Source organism: Saccostrea echinata, unplaced genomic scaffold (genome assembly GCF_033153115.1).
Source record: "Saccostrea echinata isolate AGI-Se365-2 ecotype Australia unplaced genomic scaffold, CSIRO_AGI_Sech_v1 ptg000002l, whole genome shotgun sequence".
NCBI classification, from domain to species: domain Eukaryota; kingdom Metazoa; phylum Mollusca; class Bivalvia; order Ostreida; family Ostreidae; genus Saccostrea; species Saccostrea echinata.
Window position 1 is genome coordinate 23,102,777 of NW_026889751.1, and position 16,191 is coordinate 23,118,967.

Genomic DNA, 16,191 nt, shown 5'->3' on the forward strand with positions numbered 1-16,191 from the left:
AAATTTTGGAGCAGAGCAAACACGGACCTCTAAAACATCAGAGGTGGGATCAGGTGCCATGGAGGAGTGAGCATCCCCTGCCGACCGGTCACAACCCGCGGTGCGCTCCTTGTCATGATCGGGTAATAGCGGAAAAATCCGTCGACAATTCATATGTAAATATAATGGCCTAACAATTAGTAAGAAAAACGTTAGTAGCATTTGACTTCATGATAAATTGTATTTGCTGACAAGGTTATTGTTCAGAACATTCTGTTTCTGTGTAACACTTTCGTTTAATTTAATGAAGCTTGTAGGGAATGGGGCCCATAAGCGAGTGGGGGAGTGTTTGGGGAACATCTGTAATGGTTCCCGTTACAATAAGCACTAGTTCATTTATTGATCATATACTTCTTGTGATATGTTTTTTTAAATTAAATCAAACATCTCTGAGACACATTTTCAGGTGAACATCTTTGCGAAGACTTATAATACTGCATGGTAATATTCTCTTCTTTACAATTTTTTAAAAAAATGTTTTTGTATACGTTCAAGCTTCAGAACCTGATTAACTGAACCTAAGAAAACAACACCTGGTTTGTTTGGATATATCATAATTCCATAAAAAAGTCAATTGTGATTCAAATTAATATTTAAACTTGCTAAACGTATCCGAAATATAATTTTAAAAAAACTCAATCTGGGTCGAAAACTGAATTTTTTTATTTAGACATACATGTACGTGATATCTCACTTTCTTTTTCCATGATTTGCATTTGATCTTTTCAAAATCTAGCTGCAGAACTGTAGCTTTATGGTTTTATATTTTAAGTCTTTGACCATGACGCTACCGATCCTGTAATGTAAATAAAGTGCAATTTACGGCGCAAGATTTTCTGCGCACATTGGGGATGTATTTCGCCACTTTCCAGCTTTGGTCAACCTTTCATCCCCTAATTCTAGACATATTCTCTAACCAACCTGTATATTTCATACAGCTTCCAACCGTTTATAGTCGTTCTACAGATCAATAAACTCGCTTGTTGTGAATTTTATGCCATCCGACAACAAATTCACAACAATTTCATTGGATTTAATTTTAATTCTTGGATAAAATCACATGTTCTTCTGTGTACAACCATACGGGTGGTTTTATGTAATAACAATTATTATATTATTAGTGATTCCTTCAGTCTAGCAATTTGATTAGTTACAGTCAAAAGTAATCTTTGATTTTAAAAAAAAAGACGTTATACATGTACATATATATGAGTGTTTGTTCTTTGCTTTTATAATATACTAAATGTGTTATTCACAAAACGTGTTCACCACGGCGGTTGAAATATCTGTTGATGGCGACCAAAAAAAAATTGGGGTCGCAATTTAGCTACCTGATAGTAAGTGTGACTGAAACCCATCACTATGTTATCCTAAAATATTTAATGCAACAACATTGGATACTGGCAATATTTGCTATAGGTAATTAGACTGTATATGTTTTGTCTCCGTAATTGAAGATTCGGGAGCATATAGATTTTGGTCTGTCCATCCGTCTGTCTAGCTGTTTTTTAATCTGTCCAAAAAACAAACAAACAAAAATAAATAAATAAAACAATAACAAGAAAAAAACCTTAAACATTGCCAATAAATTTTGAACAGCTGGTAACAGGACTTTCATTCTTTATATGTGTTATCCTTGTGACAAGAATATTATTGGGTACCAACCTTGGAGTTTGACTTCTTTTTGCAAAATTTTACCATTGTATAATTCTTGTGACAAGACCTTACTTTGGGTACAGTATTTTTGACCTTCAGACCTTGACCTTTCAATTTGACCTACAATTGTAATAAATTTTAACTTTGCCTTTAACTTTTGAACGGTTAGTGCTAGGGCTTTTATGTTTCACATGTGTATTTCCTGTCACAAGACCTTACCTTTGGTATCAATATTTTTGTCCCCCGCTGTCACTCGAAGTCAAAAGGTCAAGGTAATAAATTCATGTATGCTGTCTGTGACACTTTTGTTTCCAGACGATTTCTCAAGTAACTTTTGCAGTAAAATTTTAACCACAACTTCCTGCAGTGAAATTTTTTACCAAAACTTCCTCTGGCCTAAAGAAGACCCTTATTGATTTTGAGGTCATAAGGTAAAATACTCCTACATTCTGTTGCGGTGTAACACTTTCGTTTCCAGACGATATCGCAAGAAGCCTTTGAGCTTTTGCAATGCAATTTTATATCACAACTCTCTTCTCTCTTTCAGATAATGGGAAAATTGTTTTTGTTGAAATGCCATTTTTGAAGCACTATAAGCGTTAGCGTTTCCCGGGACACAAATATGACTTGAAAAAAGTTAACTATTTTACCTTTAGAGCAAACCAAGCTCGGTTGTCTCTCGTAGCCTTTAGCATGAAGTATGCTGGGTCTGTATGCTGAGCTAGGAACAAGCTTTAAGTAGCTGGAGTTGTCTCTCCTAACCACGGCGTCATTATTGAACCATCGTAAACAGATGACAATATTGAAAAGGAATTAAATACACTTAGGCCATTAATGGATAATGATGACAAGAACAAGTTTAACGATTTGACAATATGCCATGAGAGATTACACCCATTAGACATACTCTATACAAGAAAGTGACAAATATAAATTATTTCAGTCCAATGTTCTGTCAATAGAAAGAATGCAACATTTCACTGATTTTCCTTTTTCAGTTAAACAATCGATGATTATTAACTTGGGTTACAAACATGTGTTATTTCTATTTAACTGTAATGTTTTGAAGTATAGTTTAAAGTTTGTTATTACTTTGGCAATAATCACTTTAAAGGTATACTGATGTTATAAATTCTACGTCGTGAGCAGGTTTTATATAGATAATAACACCCTGTCACAATATATTTTCGTCCCCCACTTTCACTGCAAGTGGGGGATATTAATTTGGGTCTTTCTGTCCGTATTTCTGTCTGTCTGTAACACTTTCGTTTCCGCGTGATATCTCGAAAAGCCTTTGAGCTTTCGCAATGATTTTTTTTACATAATTCCATACTCTATGGCCTAAAGAAGACCCATATTAATTTTGAGGTCCAAAGGTCAAGGTAATAAATTCTGTCTGTTTTAACACTTGTTATCTCGAGAGGCCTTGGGGCTTTTACATAACAATTCCCTTGGCCTAAGAAAGACCTATTGATTTTGAGGTCAAAGGTCAAGGTCCTAAATTTATACATTCTGTTTGTGTGTAACATTCGTTTCTCGACGATATCTCAAGAAGCTTTTGCAATGAAATTTTATACAATAACTCCCTATGACTCCGCCCGCCCCTTTCAAAGAGTCCGCCCCGATTTTCTTTTAATTTTTGTCATTTCTTTTTCTCTCCAAAAGTCCATTGGAAATTTGTTGGCATTGATCACGCTCAAAATTTTAGAGTTACTCTCCGTTTGTATTAACAGTCGCGTGGCACTATTTTAAGCACAGGAGCATGTGGAGATTATAACATATAATACAGGTTGTCGGCGGCCTTTATACTCTAATTACATCTATTAGAACTGTTTAGTAAAGGATAAATTAGACACCATGTGTTGTGTAAAATTTTAACAATATCGAACGTGAATATAAATACATGTACATGTATATGTGACCTGCTGTTTGCATTTGATTCGTGTTTGCTCTGCACCTATTTTGTAATGTTTAATGGACTTTTGAGCTTGAATACTGTTCGTTATCTCCATATATTTCATTCGTATCAATGTCAGGCGCCTCTTTTGTCTAAGGGTATGATTCTCGATTTTCTCGATCTGGCGTGTACAAACGTTCTCATAAAATCATTAGTACAGTGTGATAAATATTTAATATAAAAAGAATCTTCTTTACACATTTAAAAGAATAAGCAATCAAATCTATATATCCATATTGCCATTTTTTATTTCCTTAAAGCTGAACATGATTCGTAAAAGCAATGTGTCCGCCATTTTTGTTCGGATTCTCGCTATATTTGAGGACCCCTATATAAAGGGCCTGACTTGGACACTGTTCAGTATAATCAGTCGACACAGGTGTAGACGGACGTATGCTATACAGCACTCGGTAGCGACAAAAATAACTAATACCTCGTCTAATGCAGGAAAGTAGATACGAAAGAAACTTACAATTATAGTTGTACAGGTCAGTGCATTATACAAACAAACACAGATACACGTAACTACAATAAAATGTAAACAAAGGTAATGCAAGATAACCAGCACGAACACGGGTCGCCATTCCACGCCGATACCCGTGACAAAAAAGCAGTCAGGTGTAACGAATGCGAAGAGTACACCCTGGTGTTGATGTATCGTAGATATAATATCGAAAATGGCGCATGCCTATTTACGTGTTTAGCTTAAAGTATATACATTTAATAACTGCAAATCCAGGGATACGGTCCGAACCTCACCCCCTCCCAGGTGTGCAGATGCCCTTTTTTCCTTACTTCTCTGAATTAGCTTGTTTCTTCTAGATCTTCTAATGAGATAAGGTATGTCTTTACATTGATACTTATTCAAATGTAACATCACTTGAAAACAATAACAGTGTAAAATTTGGAAACTTTAGGCACGAAAAGATCATCTCAAGTTTCCAATAAGGCGTTTCTTAAGGTAGGTCGCGGGTTTACCCCATAAAAAATCTCATGAGAAAACATACCCTGAAAAATTTGTCAAATCATTTTTTAGAATTAATAGTTCACATAAAAATTTTAGCAACTTTGCCTAAGCCGTTTTTATTGTTTGGAGTACTAATTTGACGTTTTTCCAATGAAATATATAGGAAAATGAGCATTTTTCTCTTCATTTTACAGACGGAGTTTTCTTAAGAAATTGCATACAACTTTCAAACAATCTAGACGAATCTATAAAAAATTTCTGAAAGTAAAGAGGAAGTGATTTACAAGTTATATATGTAAAAAAAATTGATATGTCTTCTAGCTAGATTTTTTTGCTATTTAATTTTATACTTTTTTTTCATTTTCAGGAAAAAATTGTCGCATTTCCGCATTTGACGTTTAAAACGCCTGCGACGTCATAAGTACAACGTCAAAAAATTGAATCCTGTTCCATTTTTCTGTTTGATAATATTAACATAAAGATTTAATTTTGAACTGTTAAAACTAACATTTTTCCAGATGAAAGATTTAGAGGATGGCACATATTTTCTTTTTACATGAATATGATACACAAAACTACAGAAATGCGAAAGTGAAATAATTTTATATACGTACATGTACATATTCTTTCAATCATAACATTGGATTTAACGTTATAGTTTACCATGTTATTAGAGCTCTTGCTATAATATACACTGTAATTGCTTAAGAATGTATAGTAATGGTGATTCTTTTGGAAATTATGAAAATTAAAAAAAAATTATTTTCTAACACGGCAAAACAAGAGTATGAGGCTAACTTGACCCTTATGACATATGAGGTCGTTTTTAGGACCAATGTTTGCATAAACATGTATGAAAGGTATTTAATTATTTATGTATTATTTGACCTGTAGAATACGGAAAGTTTCTCAACAACAGACTCGAGTTTTGTAATTTTCCCCCTCAACATATTCCTTATTCCTTCTGTCCCTGTCCGTTTGCTGACCAAAGACATGCTCATCTCACTAATTCCCTGCGCGGCTAGATTGCTGCATTGTGTTTTTGAAAGTACATTTTGGTCTATCAAGCGACTGACACTTTCGAAATACATTTTCCTGTTTATCAGTTTTTGATTATTTACTAGAACACTCTTGGTTGAAAATGACACCGCAGTTAGCTTTTCATGAACGTCTGATACCCTTTTCAATAAATTTATCAGAATATTTACGTCAACTTCTGCATTATGCAAGTTTTCATTCTGATAATCTATTAGGTCTGTTGTTAGACTCTCCAGTTTGTATGAGCTTCTACCTGGGAATTCTTTTTTGAAAAGTTTTAGGGTATCACTGAATCCAGATATATCTTTCAAATTATCCTCCATTTTGAGCCTGTAGATGGTTGACACTAGGATGTGCGCATCAAACTTGGCGTTGTGCGCAACAAGAAGCGGTGACTTATGCTTTTCAACCATAGCATGTTGTGGATTCAACTGGAATAAGGTTATAATACATGGTCAATCCATGAACTTCAATACCAGTAAGCTTTGACACTGTAGACGGAATGAAACCGTTTTGTGGCATGACGAATCTCACAAAGTGATCGGATGTTTTAAAATCTCTCGCCGCAATTTGGATAATATTGCTATCTGTAGCTAAAAATAAACATGAAAACACGTAACTTTTCACTCAGAAAATAATTGTAGATTTCTTAATTTTCATTATATGCGAAACACTCACCGAATCCTGTAGTTTCTAGGTCAGTAACAACAACTGAGGCAGTCTAAGAAGTAGATACAAGGGTGTTCGTTTTCTGTTTTTGAGTGGTTGCTGGTAACGGAATTTCTTGTATTTCTTCATCAAGCTGGACCTCTTCTTTATTTAGTGTAACACCTGATTCATAAGTAGTTCCTTCCCTTAATTCCTCCATTACTTGCACAGATCGAATGTCGAATTTCCTTTGCTTTTAGTCGCTCCCTTTTTGCCTGGATAGTACCCTGTTTGACTTTCTTTACATTTCTCTTTTGGTCCAGTTTGTGAAACCTCTCTGTAGCATGTTTTCCAGGTGAGAGATTGCACATTTTATTGACCTTAATAAATAGAAAAGTTACAGTTTTATTACATGCATAAGGTTTAAAATAGTTCTAATAAAAAAAAATTGTTTATTCCCCACCCCCCCGCGAAAATTAACGAAAAGAGTGCTTAATTATTTTACCTCTAACAGATAACGGTGACCCTTATTTTTCTGTGCTATAGATGCAGACAGGCGATAAGCTAAACTCTCTGACCCAGAATAATGCTGGGATTTTGGAGCCTTCTTTGCAATCATATGGTTGAGATTCTCATTCGCATTCGAAGACTCCATATCTGAGAATTTGTCAGCATTGATAGCATATTTAGCAAAAATGCTGGATAATGACTCCCGCAAACCTTCATTTTGCAGGTCTCTGCCGTGTGGTAGCGACTTGTGTTTGTAGGAAGTTGGGTCTTTCAAAAATCCACACCAGTTTTCATTACACTTAACATGTTCTTCAAATGCATGAGGAACTATGGCCTCCAAAATTTTCCGCAGAGATGCTGGGCTACCCCGTTTTGTTGCACTGCGTAAGAAAAACACTTTTTGAAATAATTGATAATCTTTACGCACAAATTTTTGTTTCCCTGACGAAGTTTGTACAAATTGCTCGTGAGATTCTTAACTACATGATTTTTGTCGCTCGATTTTGTTAATTCTGGAGAAATTGCTTTTTTTTTTTTTTTGCTCTGATGAATGTGGTAGTGTCATCATCCATGGTTAGTTTTTTTTTACATCAAAGCCTTTGTCTTTTAATGATTTTCAGACATTTAACTGTTAAAAACGGCTCCATTCCTTTCGCCGAACCTGACCAGTTTCTCTTACGATTATGATTTCTAGCTTGTTTTTTTTAAATTTCTTCTGGCATATGTACACTTCGGCAAGATCTGCATGCCAAACTGAATACAAGACATTTTTTTAGTGTGCTTTCCGACTATTGTTACATGCCCTGAGAGCCTGTCATAATTTTGACCTGTCCCTCGCTTTTGCCATGCGCCGTCACAGGAAACCTGTGGAGCTTGGGTTCCGTCACCGCTAGAACAGTTTAAAGAAACCATATATTTTTAAATTCTATATATTCTATGTATGCTTAAGAGAAACATGTTACTTTTTACAAAGACGAATAAGGAGGGTCCATGTTTCCAGTGAAGTAGGGGGAAGGGGGGGGGGGGGGGCTAAGTCATATAGGTTACTTTAGTATATGAATTTAGTTGCTCAAAAATATAGCGTGTTCTACACTATAAATGACAGTAAACTTTCACTGAAGTCATACCTGTTTGTGCATACATGTAACATTTCATCCATCAAGGCCATATTGCATGATTTATCTGCAATTTCTTCAAATGCACGCCCAATTTCTCTTTCTTTCAAAGTTTTGGTGGATGGTTGGAATATTTAACTCGGCTAAAATGTTGTTAATTTGTTGCTCCCCAATTCCAACATTAATCATTGCTGTAATTGTGTAAAATTCAAATTCAAACTCAATACCAACCAAATTCAAATACCGTAATTACTTCGAGAATAGGAAGTATATATTTATACATACATGTATTTCTTTCTTTCAAATTGATAAATTTTTTTATTATTATTATTGAAAAGAGGTTTCTACTTCGTGCATTTAGTAAACGACATTGCCTACAATATAGGGCATTTACAAATATCCAAAATTAAATATTTCAATATTTTATGATATTTATATTAGTAAATCTAGTTATAAACTTATATACATTGATCATAAAATTATACTTCAATTACCCTATCATTTTATGCACCAAGGAAATGTACAAATATATTGGTAGCAACGTGTATTTTCCATATAAACATGGTAGTAGGCATGCAAGTGCGCGCGCTCTCTCTCTCTCTCTGTATGGAATGCATATATTTTCAGGACATTTTATTGTGAATGTGTTTATATTATACATGATTCCAGGGCTCTAAAATCACAGGAGTCTTTCAAATTTTACGATTTCTTTAGCAAAGAGTAAATGCATTACGCATAAAAGAAAATTATAGGTATGGGTTACCGGTATATCTATATTACACTTAACCGTATATTACATGGTTTTGTATACTCTTTAAATATCGAAAGAAAAAAATTAAAAGGCACATCGACCGCTGTTCATTGATTATTTTTAATAAAGTGTACAACCACTTACCTGTTGCAAGTTTTGTGTTTACATCAAAACATGTAGCAGGACCAGTCTGGTTTGTTGTGTTATGTTTTTTTCACGTATACACTGGGCTGATTTCATTGCACTCCGAGCACTTTATGTAAAAAATGGAGGCTAGACCATATTTCTTCTCACTTACGCACCATTCTAATCTTAAGGGATTGGAGCAATGAACACAAGATCGTAAACCCTCGATCAAAGTATCTAGTTCTATGATTCTTCTTTCCCCATTCCATACACTGGCCTGACTGTCCGACTCCTCCGATGTCTGATTTTCTTCAACACCTTTAACTTCTTTTTTGGTAAAAGTTTTTAAATTCGATAATTTTCTGCTAGTTTTTGCTGATATAATTCTTCCTTTGTGCCGCATTTTCAGGATTTGAATATTAAATCTTTGACAGGTAATGCCATTATGACGTAATTTTATATATGACTGAAAAACCAAGCAATTTCTCGCGGAAATGCAATGTTTATTTATAAAAGAAACTCAAAACCACGGACAAAATGCAATTACCGGGTGTGTGTGTGTGTGTGTCTCAATCTGATTCTTTTTTTGACAAGCAGAAACTAAACAAACTTTAATAGACACAGATAAAATGCAATTACCGGGGGGGGGGGGGGGGGGGGCGGGGGGCTCAATCTGATTTTTTTTTTTTGCCGAGCAAAACTAAATAAAACTTTAATAAACCATCAGATGTCACTTTTAGGAGGCATAGGCAAATTCATAAATGAGATCTAGTATTTTGTTGAATAGTAATTACCTTTTTAAGGGCCAGTCCGCGAGAAAACCATGCAAAACTGTCCAAATCGAAGGTTGTCATATCTTGATGAAATTTGGTGGGTAGTTAGACTTCATAACATGTAATTCAAAAAAAGCAAAAAATTTTCCCATCACCCGACATGGCAGCCGTAGGAAGTGCCACCTTCTTTTTGCACATTTTAGTGCAAATGCACTTAAATAATTCAAGCGTAATGGTAAAAATTACATTTGATTTATTTTACTTAAAATTAAATTTGTATTTCGTTTAAGGTATTTTAAAGTAACATATGACTATGTTCTTCTAAAACTGATATCTATCATAATCAAATATGCAACATATCGAAGGGTAGATAACTCTTAAAAATTGGCACAATGCCAAGTTTGAAAAATTGACAAAATTATTACATATTGAATGGCCAAAATCTTCCAAGACCAAGCTACAAAATTACAATTTTCCATCTTATTATCAAAATATAACTCTAAATATTATCTTTTCAAAATATTAAGCTTGGGATTTCATAATTTATTGAGATATAGAGATTTACAAAAGCCAATTTTCAAAAAAATCTTTGAATTCCAATGGATTACAAAGTCTAATATAGAACTTTAAATTATTAAGAGTCATTCTCTGTAAAAACCAAAGAATACAAGGGGGCCGTTAAAACGAATGTCACCGAAATACGCAATTTTTTGTTTATAGAGTGTACTCAGGTGTCTAACTGAGAAAACCACCTTAGTTTATGTTTCGGGGTGTCCGTTGCCATGGCAACCGGAACTAATGGAAATATGGTCATTTTGACAGGTTCTATTTCGTGAAATATATCATTTTTAACCCCCATATTCTTTAAACACGAAAAATATGAACACTTTCAATTATATAATTTATTTTAAGAATTCCTATATAATTAAAATAATTAGGATTGAAATCTTTAGTCTGAAGTGTTTCAAGCTGATAGGAGGCTAAAAATATCAAATTTCGTGCTTTTTTCTAAATGCAGAAAAACCCATTTTACCCTCTATTTCAATTATATTTATCTTTAAATTCCAAGATAGGTTTTTAAAACTTCTTGTTTATTCAGAATATCTATACTATGGTTTGTCATTTCATTTAGATTTCCAACATGTGTATTTTAGTTAACTCAAGAAATATCAAAATGAAAATGTCCCCTAATCCCGAATTTCCTCAAATACAGATTGGGAAAACTCTGTTATACATTGAAGATGGTATATTTTGTAGAGTTTGTTTTTCTCTTTTGAGGACATTTTTATGTAAAACAATCTTCAGATAGAATTTAATGATAGAAATGAATAAAAATGTATCATTTTAGGAGAGGATGGCAACATAGAAGGGGTTACCATGGCAACCATTCATTGGAATATATTTTTCATTTCACGTTTTTTATCGGTACAAAGTCACATTCATGGCTGAATTTTAACAACACTGAAGTGTATTTCAATCATGCTACTTATCCATTTTAAAAATGAAATGTAGGTAGTGAAGATATAAAAGTGAAACACAGATATTTCAATTTGAACCTCCCCCCTTTTATGAGAAAAAGACGAGGGGGAGGGGGGGGGGGGGGGTTAATACCATGTGTTCAATGACTCAAATTCTATCTTCTTCAGGTATCAACAAATGTATTTGTTACAAATTTACCTTAAAAACAAAAAGAGTCGATGAACAGTTAACTTATTGATTCTATCAAAACGTAAAGCTAAGGTCAAGATTCAAAGTAAACTGAAGAATAGTATGCTTATTCATATTTTCAGGAATTGAAGGATGACATTTAGTCAGGATTTCAGATTACAGACACGGAATGCTCTGAAGTACAAAATGTTTAATCAAAAATGGTCAAAATGGACAAAATAACCAAGTGATAACTCAAAATCAATTTTAAAATTAGATGATATTTATTTTTTGAAGAAAATATGAAAGATGTGGTGAGCAGAGGAAATTCGAGCTAATTTTTTTTTTTACTTTTTTTGCATCAATACTTTTATTTCTTGGAATATGTCATTCATAAAGTAAATTTTCTATGTGTTTTAAAACACCATTTTGCAATTATTATGTATATTAAAGCTCTCGTTTTTTTTTTCTCAAATATTAGTAATTGAATGACATGCAATGAAGAATTTTAAAAATATACATGAACACAAACCATTCACAGTCAACATGTCTCAATAATTTGATTACTGGGCTCATATAATTTTAATACCAGTAGAATGTGGACAAGAAAAGTAAAATGAGGCTATAAATAATAAGAGTTCTTATCATTCAGGTTTTCAAATTGATTACAGGCCTGTAGGAAGCAATTTCAGTGGTTGGGAGGGGGGGGGGGGGCAAGCCATACATTCTCAGTGAAAATTACCCAAAAATTCTTCAAAGCAAAAAAAAAGGTCAAATGGTCATTTACTGAGGGGACAAAAGCATACAGTAGCTATGTTTTTAGAGTATTCTATATATCGGCAAAATTAATGGGGGGGGGGGGGGGCAAATATTGGTCATAGTGTGATTAATTGAGATATTTTCTGTGAAATACTCAGGAGCCACTAGCAGGAAAAGTAGATCACTGACATACTTAAATGAAGATGAATTATTACACAATAATCATAGGTGTACAATACTTAATTTGTGGTTTTTCACTCTTATCATAGACCTAAAGCTGTAGGTCTATGCTTGTATCAGTGAATTTTTTTGTCATCCAAGTAAACGTTATCCTTTAGCCGTAAAAATAATAATAGTCAGTTTTGACATAGATTTCTTTAATTTTTCTGTCAATTATATAAAATTCAACAATTGCAACTGATAATGTGTGACAAAGGATGAAATTGTACATTCAATAAGATTACTTTTATTAGTTTTATACACTTATTACATGCATATTTTATTTAAGAATGTACATTATTATAAGCTTTTAAAAAATGATTTGAAGCATATTGGAAGTAGTGCAGAGTGGAGTCATGTTTCTGAAGTTTGATATGCATGGCCATGGATCACTTTAGGATAAGTGGTCAAAACTTCCCTCAGGTATAATACTGGGCAAGACTTGAATTTTCTTCACATACTGTAAGACTCTTCACTATTTCTTTGATGTTCTTTGGGAAAATAACAGCAGTCAATTTGGTCGTTATATTGTTGTACATGTAGTATGATTTAGCTGACTTAGTGTAGGAGTCCCACTGGTATCCCTCATCTTCTGAAAACTCTCTCCAATTTTCTTGAGATACTCATTCATTTGCTGAATGTCATGACTAAATGTAAAACTCTGGCTTTGGTTCTGTAATAAACAATATAAGTATTTAGATTTAGATAATACAATACTTTAGATTTATATTAAACAATGACTAATGGAACCAAATGGAACATGAAAACTATTACATGTACAATAACAGAGCATACATACAATCATTCTCTCTACACAAGTGCAAAATTTTTTTTTTTTTTTTTTGGATTTTGAGAAAATTATATTGAATAAAGGTGTAAATAATAAGTTTATCTATTTAATTTTCAATATATGGTACATGGCATTTACCCCGAGGAAAAATGTTCAAACACAATACAGTATCAGTGAACAGAAATCATTGCTATTTACTTCTAAGGAGAAGATACATGTAAATAACATTTCAATTAATTTATCTTGTTCTTTTAAAATGTCAAGAATACTTGACTTGATTATAAATTGAGTAATATACTGTAAATTTCTATTTATTGAAATTTAAATCTAAGGGCAGATCACTCCTAACATTCTCTCACTAAACAGTAATTATGTTTTGATAAAAGTTATGAAAAGTGGGTCAAAATTTTAGATAACTTTATGCTGTATCTTTCTTCTATCCTTCAAATGTTATTACCAATGTTTAATTTCTTGAAAGACATAGAAGTCAAGGCCATGGGGTCAAAATTATAGTTCATGGACATTAGAGAGACCTTTCATAGTGAATGTATCTGTGAAATATAAAAGCTGTATCTTCACTCAATCAAAAGTTTTGTTTCTGTGACAGACTGACAGACAAATGAGATTATGTGAAAGTGGTGGACAAGAAAGAAGTCCTATATGTGCTGGGGTTTTTTTCAGGCCAAGTGGGTCTTAGGATCCCTCCAAATTTTTACGAATTCTTGTATTTTATCTCCCCTTGATCTTATTTGAGCCTTTGGCTCAGGTTTGGCTAAGGTGAGCTAAAAAATATATGTACTCTACTTTACTAACCTGAGAAAGGCATTTCATGCTAGTTTCAACACTTTCACAGGAACTCCGAGTCTTGCTAATTTTAACACCTTCGTAGGAAGGATATCTTCAATAATCTGAAATTCAATCTGAATCATTACAAATATGTAGCTCATTTGCATTTTCACAGGTAAGTAAAAATTGATATTTTGTAAAATTGATAGTAGTGTGAAATTGTAAATGTCGAGGTAATATTTTAGGGATAAATATTTTACAAGTTATAAATGTAAAATTTATTTCAATAACTCCATCTCCGTAACTGTGTGAAGAAATCTTTTTATAGTAACAGGTACTTTCCATTAAAACATGATTTAGTAGGCAAATTATTGGGAAAAGACGCTATACACTGTACCTCTTTATAATTTTGTTTTAAAACTTACCTCCTTGTTTGATGTTTTCGAAACACTCCATGAATGATCTAAATATCTTCCTCTTGAAGGCTCTTCCTTCTTCCACACATGGTGCATGCAGCAGCATGCTACAATAAATTATATATTTTTATTAGAACAATTCAATTCCTTACTGGCATTAAAGCACAATTAAAGTGCCGCGCCACAGCATGATACGCCCATCAAAAAATTACAATTTTCTTGAACAGTTTAGAGTGCAAAAAAATCATGTCAACCTTGATTCTAAGATTTCCATGATTTTTTCATTCCTTAAAGTATTTATCCATCCCCTGTGATGTAGGCATTAATTATAATAAATATTACATCATTGATAGATTTCTATGCTGGTTGTGTTAGACCTTGTCAAATGCCCATCATATTAAACAATATCAAATTAGTCTTAACACCTTAATCTATACCAAATTAATTTTGAAAATAAAAGGCAGGCCATCAAATCAAATATGCTATAAACTGACCAGCAGTTCTTCTGTCTAATCCCCAAAGGATACAGATAAGACTGCTTGATCAGAGATGCTCTAAAGAAATGATTGAGACAGCTAGCCTTCCTACATTGAACTCATTAATTAATCTAAAAGTAACTGGATGCTTGTCTACTCATTACTACCAAGAGATGAATGGGTCTGCACTATCTACCACAAAATTTTTTTAAAACATATAATTTATAAAATACTCAAAGATTTTTTTTTGTTGAGATTTAATGTCCGACAGGTTTTAATATGTAATTCATATGGACATGCTGATTCCACCCCACCCCATAAAATTAGTTTTTAAATTAATAATATTATATCAGATTAGTCTATTATGCAATATCAAATTAGTTTTAATTACTTTTCATCAAATTCATTTTAAAACTTAGGCTAGCCAACAAGAGCTATTTTTAATCCAACAGGCTTTAACCCATTTGCCCAATACCCAAGGGATACAGATAACACCATATTTGACTATTACTATTTATGTGCAACACACCTTCTACCCAAGATGCATTAGATGACAAAGTTTGATAATCCTAGGCCTAATAGTATTAAAGTTATGAGCCGGAAACAAAACAGCTAACAGATGGACAGACGGACGGACATGAAGCCTATAACAATATGTCCCGTCTTAAGACGGGCGTATAATAATTATATAGGAATGTGTTGTTAGCCATTCAACCACACATTTGACATATTTTTTTTATTTAGTTTTGTACGTTGACAGGTCTAAATAAACAATAATCATGATAATTGGAGAAACTCTTAAAGGATACATTTGATTAGCATGATCATCTACTCTACGAATAAATATAACATCGTATATAAGAACATTTAGTTACTTACGTATAAATGGTAGCGTTGCACCAGCTTGACCAATAAAATGAAGGATTTCACACTTCTTCAAACCCCTGCTTTCACATTTCACGTGTTCTACTTGGAAGGGAATTCTTAGTACATCTTCTCTTGGGTTTTCAATAAGTAAGTTGGAGCTAAGAAGACTTGGAATTTGACATAGCTTCCTTCTTGACTTCTTTGTATTTAATTTTAAAGAAAAGTCAATATAACTCGTGCACATTCGATAGTCATTCACTGTATTTAGCAAGTGCAACACATGGCATATGACCTACGTAAGACAAACTGATATGAAACTGGTCAATGTTGAAATTCACGAAGTGTTGAATGTCTTCAGAACAAGCATTATCTTCAGAACAAGCATTATCACATCTTCTAAGGAAGATGAACTATATAATCTAGGCACTTTTGTATAAAAATATCAATAAGACACATGGTTTGTAAAAAGGAACTCCAGACGTCATGCTTACATGTACAAACTTCCGCCAGAGTTCGTTTGCTCTTGTAGATGAGGCCTCGACGGGGAGTATGGTCATGCTTACAAATATAGTGTTGTTTTTACCTCCTTTCACTGTTGGAACTAGAGAGTTTTACAAAGGGAGATAATATTAAGTGAAAAGCCAGTTTTTT

General features: G+C 33.3%; 2 long non-coding RNA genes and 1 pseudogene across 2 annotated transcripts; all 3 read right to left on the bottom strand.

The window, feature by feature from the left end:
• Positions 1 to 6,493: 6,493 nt before the first annotated feature.
• Positions 6,494 to 9,210, bottom strand: LOC133178158 (uncharacterized; annotated as a pseudogene).
• A 3,245-nt stretch (positions 9,211 to 12,455) lies between these two features.
• On the bottom strand, positions 12,456 to 15,897 carry LOC133201697 (uncharacterized). Its single transcript, XR_009723127.1, has 4 exons — positions 15,553 to 15,897; positions 14,207 to 14,304; positions 13,809 to 13,903; positions 12,456 to 12,878 (listed from the first exon to the last, which is right to left on the bottom strand). It is a non-coding gene; the product is annotated as an uncharacterized LOC133201697 (long non-coding RNA).
• Positions 14,486 to 15,164, bottom strand: LOC133201689 (uncharacterized). Its single transcript, XR_009723123.1, has 2 exons — positions 14,771 to 15,164; positions 14,486 to 14,735 (listed from the first exon to the last, which is right to left on the bottom strand). It is a non-coding gene; the product is annotated as an uncharacterized LOC133201689 (long non-coding RNA).
• Positions 15,898 to 16,191: the final 294 nt, after the last annotated feature.